Here is a 16,018-nt window from a genome sequence, read left to right as displayed (position 1 = left end):
ATCTGGTATCGTTCGTACCTTTTCTTCCACTTGGGCCATTCCTCCGGTTTTGAGACGTCAAGCTTCGATGGTGGGGGAATCTGGTACCGCTCCATGCTAGCAATTCCACTTGCGCTAGCACGCTAACTCCAGCTGTTAGCACTAAACACTAGCAAAAATCCTCTTCCCAATTTCTTCAAAATAGGTCCAAGGTCGAGCTAACACACTTCTGACACCATGTTGTGTTAGACTTATACTGAAGTAAACGATAGGACACAGGATTGCTTTAGATGGTTGGAGCTTTACTGAAACGTGTCGTCAAGACCAAATACCACTCAGGAGCCTGCCTCCAGTAGGGGGCAGCATAACATAACATCTATAGCCATTTTTCAGCATTATGAAATACATAATGTGACAATCATGCATAATCAAATTGGCAGACATGTTGGATTTTAAGGAAGTAGCCATAAATTGAGACACTGAGTCAAAAACTATGGTGCATTTACTGTAGGTGTGAAGTTGTGTGACGTTTTGACTGTGTGACTAAACCCTGCACTTGCCTGGGCTCAATCCTTCTAATTTGCCCCCTAGAGGCTGCCATGCTAGCAAGGAGGCTAAAACCCATGGATGATAGTGTCTGTCAAGTCTCTTAAAGAAACATATGCTGCCTTTTGGGAAATTAGCTATTTTGTCTTCTGTCCTAGAGTTAGATAATTTAGTACAAACACTTTTCTTTTCTGTGCGTGCAATAACCCAGTCCAACACATCCCACTGTTAGCTTAATTCAATGGAGGTGGGTAAGGCCAATTAGCGTATGCCAAAGTTTTCTTTTAAGGCATATAGTGATCGTGTGAAAAGATATATTTAGTTTTATTATAGTTTAATATTTTGCATTCCATAAAATGGTTATACCAGTCCTAACATCAATGATTTAATGTCTTAAGACAATGAAGCTAATTTAAATATGTAATACTTTATGGTTTAGCTCCCTCCTGACACATTAGGACTCATGCTAGTCAGTGAACCAGCACTTAGGACACAGTTTTAGGACACTGGCTAGTGTGCTCAGCACCCAGTCCTTGGGTGCTTCGTTGTGGTGGATTTGTTAGCTGTTTTAGCTGGAAACACCAAAAGCTCAAGACAGGTAAAGTTGAGTATCGTCCGCATAGCAGGGATAATCAAATTCATTGGAGTGAATGAACTTACCAAGGGATGTGGTGTAAATAGAGAAATGTAGAGGCCCTAATACTGATCCCTGAGGTACACCTGTGGTGAGGTCATGTGACTGTGATACCTGTCCCTGCCAAGACATGCTGAAAGAACGCCCTTTAAGGTAGGATTTAAACCAGTCAAGGGCTTTCTTAGAAATTCCAGTTCAGATAGTGTAGAAAGGAGAATATCATGGTTAACAGTATCAAAAGCTGCAGATAAGTCTAGTAAAATGAATACTAATGCAACTTAGATGAGGACTTAGCTACTCTCAATGCTTCGGTCACAGACAGAAAAGCAGTTTCAGTAGAATGACTCTTGAAAACAGACTGCATAGGGTCTAGCAGGTTGTTCTAAAATAGTGAATCACAGACTTGCTTGAAGACCACTTTCTCCAAAGACTTTGACAAGAAAGGAAGAAGGGAGATAGGTCTGTAAAAACAGGAATGGTTTCACAGCTGGTGGCAAATTATACATTTTCCATCTTTATCCTTCTTGACTGATTTTTCACTAGTTTCACATTTGGCTAGGGTCAGTGCCACTACTGGTAGAATAAGCCAGTACCTGGACAAAGGTTGCACAGGTAGTCCAACTCCTCCAGAATAGCACACCAATACGTTCCATTGCCAGAAGGATTGTGCTGTCTCCCAGTGCAGTGACAGACGTGTAAGGGTCTGAAGATGTCTTGGAGAACGTAATGCTGCCTGCAACATCATTCAGCAGGACTGGTTTAGTGGTGGGCCAGTGATGGTCTGGGGAGGGATATCCTGGAAGGAGGCACAGACCTCTACGGGCAAGACAACGGCACCCTCTCTGCTCTTAGGCATCAGGATGAAAACTTCAGACCCATTGTCTGACCCTGTATTGGTGCAGTGGGCCCTGGGTTCCTCCTGGTGCACAACAATGGCTGGACACATGTAGCGAGAGTGTGCAGGCAGTTCATGGAAGATGAAGTCATTGATGCCATTGACTGTCCCCCCACAATTAAATCCAATTGAACACCTCTGGGACATTATGTTTTAGTCCATCCAACACCGCCACAGACTGTCACGGAGCTCAGTGATGAGCCATTTCCACATCTGGGAGCAGATCCCCCAGGACACCATCCACCGTCTCATTAGGAGCATGCCCGATGCCATCAAGCATGTCGGGGCCATACGAACTACTGAGTACCATCATGAATTGGTGTGATGAAATTTAGGCAAAATGGACTAGCTTGCCGAGTCATTTTTTCACTTAGATTTTCGGGGGGTCTTTGAATTCAGTCCTTTGTGGATTGATCATTTTCATTCCCAAAAAACAAAGTGGCATCCTTTCGTTCCTAACATATTACCCAGGCCATATCAGTTTGAATCCTACCTCACAGGACACTCGTTTAACGTATCATGGCTTGGACAGCTGTCCGCACCTCACCATCTCACCACAGGGCTCAGTGCTGGGTCCCCTTCTCTTTGTTATCTACACCACCTCTTTGGGACAGATTATCCGTTCGCACAGCTTCTCATACCACTGCTATGCAGACTACACACAGCTATATCTGTCTTTTCCACCTGATGACCCCTTGGTCTCGGCACGGATCTCAGATTGCCTCTCAGACATATCTACATGGGTGAAGGCACACCACCACCAGCTAAACCTCTCAAAAACCGAACTGCTGGTCCTCCCAGCTAAACCTACTACTATACATCATGACATCAACATCAAAATTGACTCCCTGTCTGTTGCACCTACCAGGGCTGCAAGAAATGTAGGAGTCGTTCTCGACAACCAACTAGCTTTCTCTGATCATGTTGCCTCGGTTGCCCGGTCGTGCCGTTTCACACTCTACAACATACAGAAAATCAAGACTTACTTGACTCAAGATGCTACCCAACTCCTGGTACAGGCAATAGTCATCTCATGACTCGACTACTGTAACGCCCTTCTGACAGGTCTCCCAGCCTACACAGTGAAACCCTAGCGCAGCCTAGCGTCTAGATTACATTTACATTTACACCCTAAATTACATTTGCTGCCAGGGCTAGTCTAGAAACTCTCCGTTGGCTTGTGAGCTCGAAAATTTAAACTTCTATCAGGCCAATCAAATCGTGTATAGAGTCATTAGGCGGGCTTAACATAATGATTGATGGCAGAGTTGCAACGGTTTGGCTTGAATTCCCTGCTACTTGAAAACAAATAAGATGGATGTTGCTGTTGGCGAACAGTGTGACACGAGTTAAGCTTTTATTAAGTTGGCAAAAGTTTGAACTAGCCAACTAGCTCCGCTGGTGGTAAACGCATGGGACTCATAGCTGTCCTATTGCATGCATAGGGAATTTGAAAGACAACCGATTATCCCGCCCCTCAGACTGAATACTGCAAACGGTGAGTGCCCAGACCCTACATTTTAATGTGGGTCTGGCTCGTCAGGCTAGTGAAACCCCTTCAGATGATCCAGAATGTGGTGGGACACCTGGTCTACAACTAACCCAAAAGGGCACGTTACCCCGCTTCATCTAGCTACACTGGCTACCTATGGCCGCCCGCATCAAATTCAAGTCTCTAACTCATGCCTACAAAGTAGTCTCCGGTTCTGCTCCCACCTATTGGAATGCCCTCATACAGGCATTTGCTACCTCCCGACTGTTGCCCTCCTCAGGCGAACAACGTCTAGCTCTGCCACTGGTACGCTCAGGTCAATCCAAACTTTTCCATCTGTTGTTCCTCGTTGGTGGAACGCACTACCAGTTCCTACTAGAGCAGGGGTATCCCTCTCCATCTTCAAAAAACTCCTGAAGACCCAGCTCTTCAGAGAATATCTCATATCGTAGCACTACTTACAACTAGCTAATTCTAGCACTTACCACCTGACTAGAACTGACACTTGACTGTATAAAAACAGCACTCACTTACTCACTTTTTCCTATTGTACTCTACCTTTTTGAATTGTCTTAAATTGTTCTACAATTGTTAAGAGAATTTTTTAAAAAGCTTTAAACTGTTTACCGGGTTGTAAAGCTAAAAATGCGTCAGCCTAATGTAGTAAAGTGTTTAATTTTTTTGAGCAGTGTATAGTAAGAGTTAAGGTTTGCTCAGAAAGAGAAGAAGGTAGAATAAGAATTTATTGAAGATGTAGGTAGTTACTTCCATTAACCAAAATATAGAATAATTGCCTCATTTTCTTACACATGGTGGCCATATTGGAATCTTACCAGATTATACTTGATGCCTCGTATATTTTTGAGGTTGTCATGTGATAAAAAAATGTCAAACTTTGAACTTGTTTTTGACTAACATCATATCATGAATAAACAATAGAGATGGTCTATATTTTCACATTTGGTATCTGCCATATTGGATTTCAAAATAGCCAAATCAGGTTTGTTTGGAAATCATGTCAATAGCTTCCTTGACCCTAAAAATTAAGTGTTAGAACTTAAAATACTTTTTTATCTTTTTTAATTTTGAAGTTGTATCAACAATTCTATTAAGAATGGTAGCCATATTTCAATTCAAGATGGCGGCCACTAGGGGGGCGCTATGTGTTGGGGTCCATTTCAATTTTTGATCACTAGGGGTAGTAGTATAACTGTGCCAAGTTTCATGCTTTCTGCAAAAACTGACCGGTGCTTAGCCGCTGTACTAAATAATAAGCCTTAACTTTGTCTTGTGACATCCGGGCTTTGTATTTTTCATCTTTGTAACTTTTATACTTTTTAAACTATTAATTAAAAACTACTCAAAATTTCCCCATAGACTTAATTGGGCTGATGACATCACAATCTAACGTTTTTCATGTGACGTATTCTAGGTTCTACAGCTTTGCAACAGCCTAGCAACCACTTCCACAGTTACAACCTAGCAACCAATATAGCAACCAATGAGATTAACCTAGCAACAGACTAGCAACCACCTCAAGTACCCTAGCAACAGCCTAGCAACCATGTAAAATACCCTAGCAACAGCCTAGCAACCACCTCAAGTACCCTAGCAACAACCTAACAACCATGTAAAATACCCTAGCAACAGCCTAGCAACCACCTCAAGTACCCTAGCAACAACCTAACAACCATGTCAAATACCCTAGCAACAGGCTAGCAACCACTTCCACAGTTACAACCTAGCAACCAATATAGCAACCAATGAGTTTAACCTAGCAACCAGCATAGTAACCACCACAACTAAGTTAGCAACAGCCTAGCAACCACCTCATTTACCCTAGCAACAACCTAACAACCACTTCCATGATGACAACCTAGCAACCAACATAGCAACTAATGAGATTAACCTAGCAACCAGCATAGCAACCACCACAACTATGTTAGCAACAGCCTAGCAACCACCTCAAGTACCCTAGGAACAACCTATCAACCACTTCCATGATGACAACCAAAATAGCAACCAACATGATTATCCTAGCAACCAGCATAGCAACCACTTTATTTGGCATAGCAACCATCATATGTACCCTAGCAACACCATTGTAACTATCTCTGCATTATCTGCTTTTACTCTGTATGATATTTTACACCATATGTTTTGCATTTTCATGTACTTTTCTAGTTGTTATTACAATGGTTCTTGAAATATTAGAAATTAGAGAATAAAGACCACTTATGTGGTTCAGAGGCTCAAGGATGTTTATTTTGGCTGAGATAAAATTGCAGTGCACTGTGTTCTAATAATGCACAAGTATGTATTTGCTGACAACTTTGAATGTGGTCAGAATAAACTATGAAACTACTTCAAAGGAGAGTCTTTCTAACAGATTGTATACAATGTGGGTCCCTTGGAAACTTATTATCATTTCCCTTATTCAGCATGTTGACGTTAGAATGTAACAGTATATCCTAAGAGTGAACGGTTGCGGATTCTGCCGCTGTACACAAGAGAAGAAAAAAGAATGTGGCAAAAATACAGTTTAACAGTGTTGAGGCCTTATTATGACCGCTTCAATTATCAAAGCTAATCTTTTTTTTTCTTGCCAAAGAGCAGATGATTTAGCCAGATTAGGCACTGCACTGAACTATTGGGAAAAAATAAATCCATCACAGTAAATTGATCAATTGATTATTTTCAGCATCCATCTTGCAATATATGTCTTAGTTTGTCACTAAGAACACATGTTCTGTTACATATGTCAGCAATCCTTTTGTTATTCAGGGTACAATTAATCCTAGAACAGGCCACCAGAGGGCAGTATGCACATATGGACGTTTACAGTTATGTCTAAATGACTCAGAGGTTTTGTTGCTTCCAACTGTTTCCGCAAAGCAGATTGGCTATAAGCATTTTTGAATCTGAGCACCTTGTCTTTAGAGAAAACATTTACAGGAACTGCAAAATGCTGTTTATCCAATGATGTATTATTTGACAAGGACCAATAATTGCAAATAAATTGGGATTATCTGAACGTTCAATTATGGTTTCCATAATAATAACATGGCATTAGAATTAATTGTTTATTTTGCCAAGTATTTAACATTTCTTTTGTTTGACATGCTAATACTAATCTTTGCCTCCATGGGTATGTTTTTCTCCTTTCCCAGAACACGTCAGCCACAGTCTTATATGCTATATAGCCACAATTAAGACTCAGTTTGACTAAGCGCTTGTCTGACTTTATCTACAATCTTTTTTAATCACCCACTACTGTAAACATATCAGTCAGTGCCAGCATCCAGGGGGCTAATGGGAGAGCAGCTAGGCTGAGAGGCAGACAGGGACAGTGAAGGACATGGCCTGGAGCGTCTCTGAGGCAGAGGAAGCCCTGAGGGTTGATGTGAGTCTATGCCTCAGTACTGCACTGTGAAGGAGAGTACAGTAAAGGGGTTTTTTGAATTCTTTGTTTTACTTTCATTTAATAGAAAAACAAAAGTTGTGGACATGGCATGACATAACATAACAGAACATAATGCAATATAACATAAAATAACGTAACATGTTAACAACACAACACAACACAACAGAGTCAACAATCAAGTAAAATGAACTGTTAGGCTAACAATTCTGACTAAAATGAAAGTTGAACCAGTAGAAGAAGGTGATTTGCTTCCTCCCTCTGAAGAAGCCTATATATCTTGCGACTTGCTGTAATATATCATGAGCCATTACTCACAGTGACCAACAAATCACAAAGTGAACAAACAATCAAATAAATAAACAAATGGAGCTTAATTTGATTTTTGTGCATTAACATAAAACCATAAACTGAATGAAATGGCCGAGCTATTCATTCAAGGCAGGCAGTAAATATTCGAGAAAATCAGTCAAGCTGTTTTTATGGGGTAGTAAATTATCTGGAGGCTTTTGTGCATGCAGAGTTCCATACAGCACTAAATAACCAAGCCAGGCATTTGTAATATTTATCAACAAAGTCCTATGAAATATATGGAGACTGACATACTTTAAAAGCAGTGCATGAGTGGATGCAAATTTCCTGTGGTACTTTACCACTTTTCTCTTAACAGCCTTATCACAAAGCATAAGGTTGGGCCTTTGTACTGAGATGTAAGCACTGTTATCAGGTGAACCACTCATATTGTTTAGAACGTCTGCATAGTCTTGAGGTCTTTGGTGACACACTCTGCATACATGTTAAAAGTCTTCTCTCTTCTGATCTGCATGTAAGATTTTGAGTCTCCCACTTCCAGTCAGATCTGCATGCAAGGCAAAGCTCCCTCTCTCATCCAGAAGCTATGAAGAGAGTGCAAGGGGAAAAAAGAGCGGACTTTACAGATGTTCTAATCATCCTGTCAGGAAGTCATAAAAGTCTGGCTCTGACTCATATTTCAGAGCTTTACTGTTCCACGTTGGCATTTAAATGATATCCATAGTTGGTGCAGAGCACAAAAGACGGCTCGCCTCACTGTCTTCTGTGACTCACTATGGGGAATGACAGGAGAGGAAAGGGCTTTCCATCAAAATAATTTCATGACAGGACAACCAAGTGACTTTCTGCGGGAGATATCACAACATTGACACTGCATTGAAGGGTTTTGTTGTACCAGTCTCTCGTTCTGCTGTTGTTGTCATTTTCTTGAATTGATACTGTGAGAAAGGTACTTTTATTGTATTTTTGGAACATCTTGCTATCTGTGTGCAGTTACAATCGAACCTTAAATGAAATAACAAAATGTTCTGAATACCTAGTGCTGTGCCTAGTGTATTGATACTGTATAAAAAGAACAAGTAGGCCTACTTGTCACAGACAAAGCAAGTTTTACAGTTTCAAAGCTTCATTCTTCTATTCATGTCCAGAAAAGAGTGAATTTATGTAATATATGACTAAATGTGTGGATGCATTAGTAATGATTCAAAAGAGTGAAATTGCCCTTACATAATGTCACATCACATGCAAATGCGTTAATAACCAATGAAATGTTTCGACAATAGGCATGACTAAATGCATAATCATTTGAGAGCTCATGATTCGCCTTTGACAGCAGAGGAAGAGCATTTTCCAGCTCCTTCTCCTTCCCTGGCATTCTTTCTTCAGCTCATTAGATGATTAGGGCTCCCGACTGCGTGAACCAGGCTCACCCTCGACTCAGTTGCTGCCTGTTTGAGTGTGCCATGCTATGCTGAGGAGTGGGGAGGCAGGCTTTGCCCTGTCCTTGCTCTTTCTCTCCTCTCCCCTCCTCTCTCTTTATCTCCTCTCCTCTCCCCTTTCCACCACTTCTCCGGACCTCCCACCAATACCTAAATTACTCATGTCAAATTTCCTTCCTGCCCAGCATGGGGGCCTGACAAGGTTGTCATGTCACCGCACTCGATGAAAACCTCACCGTCGTGCATTCTTCATGCCCTTTTCCTTATTACAGAATGCAGCAAAATTGACAGAGAGAGAGAGAGAGAGAGAGAGAGAGAGAGAAACTCCTCTTCCCTCAACAACTTGTTTGAATTGCTCTTACAGGCGAACTTTTAGGCACTTTCAGGTCACATTTGCTCTCACTAGAGATATTCGCAGGCTACAGTGTAATTAGACATTAATCAAATTTTCATACCGTAAGGTTAATCACAAATGAAACAGCCATAGGGAAATTACAACTGGACTACTTAGCCTGTCTCATATTTCTAAAATATGCCTAAATCACAAAACTGAATTCAGTATGTTGTTTTTTTATTCCCTTTATCCAATTACAGAAGAGGAATTAATCAATACGTAATTCATCAGCAAACTAAGGGAACAAAAATATTGTAACCATGACAACAATCACTCTGAGTCGTATGGCTATGGAATGCATCAATATGTGCTTGCAGAATAATGAGCTTCATGACCGAATATGGGCCAGTGTGCGCTAATGGCCGTGATCACTAGCGTCAGTGCTGCTCTCCAGTCCAGACACAGCAGCAAAAAGATTCACTTTTAAACAAGAGGAGCTGATCTTGTGCAGGCAGTCAATCAGTTCAGCTAATGTTGATTTGACCTCGGGTACCCTCTGCAGGTCTGCCAACAAATACAAAGACAGACACACACACACACCTCATGGTTGCACCACAATCAATACAGCATGGAGGGGGTCTGTCATTTTAAAGATGCCCCCCCATGACTGACCCAACAAGGGGATAAATATTTGTTTCAAGAGAGCCACTGATGGACCGGAATTGAGTTTGATGATCACAGCCTCTTCTCTCTAACACCCAGACACATAAAAGTAGGGCTGTTTTCCTCCAACCAAACACAGATCTGTGCATCTGGGCCGAGGCTGTCAATTTCAGTCTTCATCTACCCCTGTGCGATCAGCCTGTCATTACCCCATTTCCAGCGTTCAATGGGATAAATAATAACAGATAGGCCCTATCCTCCACCCTGACTGTCAATCACTCTCAGCAGTCGATTTAAAAAAAAAAAAGATGGCTGTAATAACCTGCTGTGGCCCAAAGCGGAAAGCAAGCTTGTGAAGAATATGGACTGCTGGTGCTCTACTACATCCTCATACTTAATGCAATCCCTCCCCAGGGACAGAGAGAAGCACACACATAAATAGCAGAGGGCTGTCAGTTAAAAAGGGAAAACTTATAGGGGATGTTCTCCAGGCTCCACACGCCTCTTGGATGAGGACCCCCAAACAGCAGTTGGAGCAGCAATGCTTGGGAATGGCAACCAAACATACAGCCGTGTGTTGATTTTAGCACAGCCCTGTGCGTGTGTGTGTGTGTGTGTTGTGCAGAGACGGCGGACGGATCACAAGCAGTGTTGAGCGGGCAGTGTTTTAGCAAATGAGCTGCTGTAGCTCCTGCTGCTCAGCTATGCTGGGCAGGGGAGCCACTTCCAGGCGGTTATTACCTCACAAACACTTAATGGGGTTTGCAAACCTGGATCCTCCCAGGTATGACAGCTGTGCAAGGCCCTCTCAGAGCCTCTCTCAACGCCTCTCCCTCTCTCTGCCTGCTTCACTTATGTAGACTGTTACAGCAGATATTAGCAGGCACATGGCTCTTGAATTGGTGTGTACTACTGAAAGAAATGCCTGTTTTTCTCAAAATGGGATGCTTTTAAAGATGCTGCTGCGATTCATTATCAGTTTTATACATGTACGTGTGTGTGTATGTATGTGTGTGTGTGTGTGTGTGTGTGTGTGTGTGTGTGTGTGTGTCTGTGTGTGTTAACCTAATAGAGCAACAATCACTGTAATAAGTCCATGGAGAGCTCTGTCTCATTACCGGTTCCCCAGATGCCACTAGAGGCCTGTGGTAATGTAAAGACAGTGCCTCTGCTCTGCTGTGACATAAAATGGAATGATTTTTTTTGCTGTCCATGACTCATGATTCAGTGAAGCCATACCAGATAGTTCATATGTGTTCAGTGTGCTGGCCCACCATATAGTCCATATGTATTGAATGTGCAGGCCCGCAATGGCTGCCAGCCCATATGACATACAGTAGGTGACATTTAGCTGAGTCCCCTTGTGATGCATGCAAAGCACTCTGGGTATTTGAGAAAAGCAGCACAGAAGTAAGACCAGTGCTGTTGCCTAGGGCTTCTGACCAGAGGCACACCTTGTCAACAGACAAGGCAAGCAACTGCTTGGAGCCCCGAGCCGCTAGGGGGCCCCCGACCTGGTCTCAGCGCGTTTGCCGGTGGGTCAAGCGAGGATTTCGTCTATAGAGATTGAATGATGTATTTTGTGTGCTCCTGTCCTGTTGTACAAACAGTACATCTGTACATATGTAGGTGTTACCACCACGCCCGGGTGCGAGCGTGGCTCTGTAGCATTTATCCCAATCTGTGATTGGATTGAAAAGTGTACAACAAAACACGTGTCAATGGCTTCTCACGACTGTTTATTCTACTATCAAGCCATTACCCACGTCATAATCCCATCACTCTGGGAGCGCCCTCTAGTGGTCTGGATACATCTCGGTTTATTGTATTAACAATGACAGAAAGAAAATGAACTAATGAAAGGTAAAATGTTTTAAAACAATTTGTTTCTTTTTAAACAACTGTTATTACTTTGTAACATTTTATAAAATGTAAATACTAAGAAAATAAATTAATTTAATTAACTCTGCATGAAGAAAAAAAGAATAACTGGAAGGAACATCTGCCTCAAATCGTGTACGCCTACAACTGCACTAGGCATGAAGCCACTGGCTATTCTCCATTTTTTCTTCTTTATGGGAGAGCACCGAGACTGCCAATTGACTTGTTGTTTGGCCGCAAAGCTGATACACGGGCATCTGACCGCAAGAGTTTTGCTGAGAAGTATGCTACCCGAATGCGAGAAGCTTACCAAATCGCAGCTCAAAACAGTCAGAAGTCTTCAGCCAAGGGTAAGAAGCACTACGACAAGACATTGAGAGGCTCTACACTCCAAGCAGGCGACAGAGTTCTCGTAAGGAACCTCTCTGAAAGACGCGCTTATTGGGAGAAGATGGTGCACCGTGTTGTGGAACGGATTGAAGATGGACCAGTTTATAAAGTGCAGCCAGAAACAGGAAGCAAGTCTCTCCGGGTACTGCATCGCAACCTCCTGTTACCAGTCAATGATCTGCCCCTTGAGAATGAACTTTCTGAACAAAGATTGCCTGCAAAAGAAAGACACAAGGGACAGCCAGTTCGAGACACTGTAGAACCTGGGACAGACGGTTCAGATGAGGAAGATCTCACTTATGGTCCAGGCCCCTTGGATGAAGTGCCATATTACAGTCTCAGAAGAGGGCCGTTCCATGGTGACAGATTGTCTCAAGCTCCAGTTGTTCGACCAGTGCTTCGTCCAACTGCCAGTGAGTTTTGTCCCGCTACGACACTTCAAGAACAGCCAACATCAGAGAGTGAGGAACTTGACAGACCAGATCATGAAGTAGTGCCTGCTGTAAAGGACTTGGAGATAAATGAAGCGGAAAGAGCATCCAATGAAGGAAGACAAGAAGAGACTGATGGAGACGATAATGTAGATCTAAGAGAGAGTGAGAAGATCAAGTAGGGTCGTGCGACCAAAGGAAATGTTGACATACGACAACCTTGGCCAACCAGTATACAGACCATGTAGGGCTGAAGCCAATGCTCTTCTGTCCACTCCTGACTACCCTTTCCCTGTGGTACATGGTTGCACACCATACTATATCCCACCAATGTATTCCCAGCATCCCAGTAATAGCTACAGTTACTACAGTTATTGAGGGTAAGAGAAGAGTAGGGAAGCATGTAGAATTTAGAAACCAGCAGACAAAAGTAGGGGAATAGAGAGAAAACTGTCGGGAGACAGCTCTTAAGTGGGGGAGAGTGTAAAGGGTTGCTTTAGCACACAACACTCTTCTTACATACATGCACGTCACACGCACAACACAACACAAAGATTCACAAACAGTTAATTAAATTAATTCATTTTCTTAGTATTTACATTTTATAAAATGTTACAAAGTAATAACAGTTGTTTAAAAAGAAACAAATTGTTTTAAAACATTTTACCTTTCATTAGTTCATTTTCTTTTTATTGTTCTTCAGCACACTCTCTGTATTGGTAGAACATACATTGGCTGAGTACTGACTGTGTTCTTGCTTTCGCTTAACATGTTGCTGGAACATTGGCCCAGTGTCTACTGGCCTGCTATGTGCTACTGACTCAAGTGTGCCCAATACTGTTCGCTGAGGTAAGTAGATATCGTGCTGTGTAACATTGTATACTGGCACTGGCACAATCTTGGAGGCACCATGAGGAACATTCAACAATGCAGGAAACAACTCTAAACCTTCAGGCATCGTATTTTCAAGACATGGTTCAAACATTACAGTTCCTCCCTCAGGCTATGACCTCATGCGACACCGCACATCTTGTAGCTGGCCACGGTTAATCTTCACTCCGATCTTACCTAGTCTTACGACACCGATGCTTGGCACTGTCTGTACTTGTTTGACAGTGGAGACTAGACATTCAGCAGTTTTCCTCTGTACATTCATTGCCTCAGACAGGAGATCACATAAACTGACACTGTTTGCTTTCTCTGCACTTTCTTTGATAATTTCTTTTGAGAAAGACAACCCACAGCACGGTGGCCTGACTGTCCACACTTAAAACAATGGGTGCAGCGGTCATTTCCCTGAGACAAACAGAGCTTGCATTACACCTTAGCTTCAAGCTTGACAACTGGTTTTGGACTGGGTGAGGTTTCGGGCTGTTGGTTTTGCACTACTGTTTCCCTAGGTGTCACCATTCGTTCTAAATTTTTGGCTAAAGCAGACACCTGAGCGGTAAGGTCATGGATGGCATCATGGTATGCTTTCACCTCGGCTTGGAATTTGTTGCTCTGTCCATCATTATTATCTGCTGATGTGGCACTAACACTAGCAACTTTAGATTTAGTTGTACCCCCTAAACGTTTCTGTCTCTCAGTTTACGCATTAACAGAGTTTGTGATCATCTCTAAGATAGTGTCATCTGTAACGTGTGGTCTTGAGAGCATGGTACGAATATCAGTACGAATGTATGTGCAGTTCTCATTAAATCCCTGATAGAGGGAGTGAATGAATACTCCCTGCACAAGCTTACTGTCATACTGAAATTCTGACTCAGTTTGCTGAGTAGCAAGCAGCACTCTCCCTCAACCCCATTAACCTGTAGACAAACTGCTGGGGAGTCTCTTTATCTAACTGTCTAGTACTGCTCAGTTCCTGAAACAGTTCTGCACTACTTTGGTCTTTTAAGTGTGTTTGTAAAAAACGCTTCAATTCAGCTACACTCAATGTATCTTTAGTGATCAGCATGTTCTTGAATGTGCCTGGCTTAATGATCTTTAACACAGCTCTAATAATCTCTGATTCAGTGAACCTTTGGGCAATACCCTCATCTATCTGCTTACAGATGTTGTTAAAACTTAGGTCTGAATCGGAGTCAGATAGCTAACCGCCATGAATTTTAAACTCTCTGCGAGGCAGAAATGTGGCAACATCTGACAACTTCACATAACCTGATACCTGGTCCGCTACAACAGCGGTCGGTGCTGGTGTAGGAGTCCTTGACTGTAGCACTGGTACAGTGGTTACCAGAGTGACAATGTTCTTGTTCACAGGAGTTACAGGCGTGGCGGGTTGCTGCAGTTCGTTGATCGTTGAGGTCGCGAAGAGACAACAGGTGAGACAGTCCCTGGTCCTCCATCTCCTTCAATGCATCACTTCCCACGAAGTCGATCATGAATTCAAGGAGTTCCACCTCTGACGCGTCAGCACCTGGCAAGTCACCTGTCGCTAGCCCATGGCATTCTTTAGCCAGCCGGGCAGGCACGTCGACGTTAGCAGCACCAGCCAGTCGGTACAGCTGCCGTTTGATGTCGACGAGCAGTTGCTGTAGCTCCGTCATGTCTGGAACCTGGATATTACTGCTCAACTCGTTGCATCTAGAAGTCACGATCCTGTAGTTCTTTGTTGATCAGCGTCGTCCACTAGGTGGCGCCGATCCCGGACGAGCCCCCAAAATGTTACCACCACGCCCGGGTGCGAGCGTGGCTCTGTAGCATTTATCCCAATCTGTGAACAACAGACACGTGTCAATGGCTTCTCACGACTGTTTATTCTACGATCAAGCCATTACCCACGTCGTAATCCCATCACTCTGGGAGCGCCCTCTATTGGTCTGGATACATCTCGGTTTATTTTATTAACAATGACAGAAAGAAAATGAACTAATGAAAGGTAAAATGTTTTAAAACAATTTGTTTCTTTTTAAACAACTGTTATTACTTATAACATTTTATAAAATGTAAATACTAAGAAAATAAATTAATTTAATTAACTGTTTGTGAATCTTTGTGTTGTGTTGTGCGTGTGACGTGCATGTATGTAAGATCAGAGTGTTGTGTGCTACGTCAATCGAGGGTGCAGTGAAGACGGATCGGAGTTTGCCATTTAGCCTACTCAATGAAGTTATAGTAGGCTAATGTTAATTGGCAGAAAGATTGAACATGGTTTGCTACATCTATACGACAGTAAACTTCAGCTAGCTAGCGACAGTTACAACTAGTTAAGCAAGCAGATGAAAGAGGAAACACAGGGCTATCCATTGGTACCATGTATATCGATCCTTCTGGCTTATAAAAACAGACGAAGTGACTGCAAATTAATAACATCATGTACAAACCAATAACACTGCACACCCATTACTTTCGTTTGAATTACTCGCGGACCCGTGATCGGATAGATCAGTGGTTCTCAACCTTTTTTCAGTGATGTACCCCCTGTGAAATATTTTTTCAGCCAAGTACCCCCTAACCAGCGCAAAGCATTTTTAGTTGAGAAAAAAAAACTTAAAACAGAGCACTGTGCCATCAGTGTCTAATTGATTAAACTTTGGAACTAATAAACACATACACATACACATACAACTTCTTTTTTCCTGAAATATTTATTAAA

This window comes from Alosa sapidissima, chromosome 2 (assembly GCF_018492685.1).
Source record: "Alosa sapidissima isolate fAloSap1 chromosome 2, fAloSap1.pri, whole genome shotgun sequence".
Classification (NCBI taxonomy): Eukaryota; Metazoa; Chordata; class Actinopteri; order Clupeiformes; family Clupeidae; genus Alosa; species Alosa sapidissima.
The sequence above is the reverse complement of the archived record's forward strand: the minus strand, read 5'-3'. Positions refer to the sequence as shown.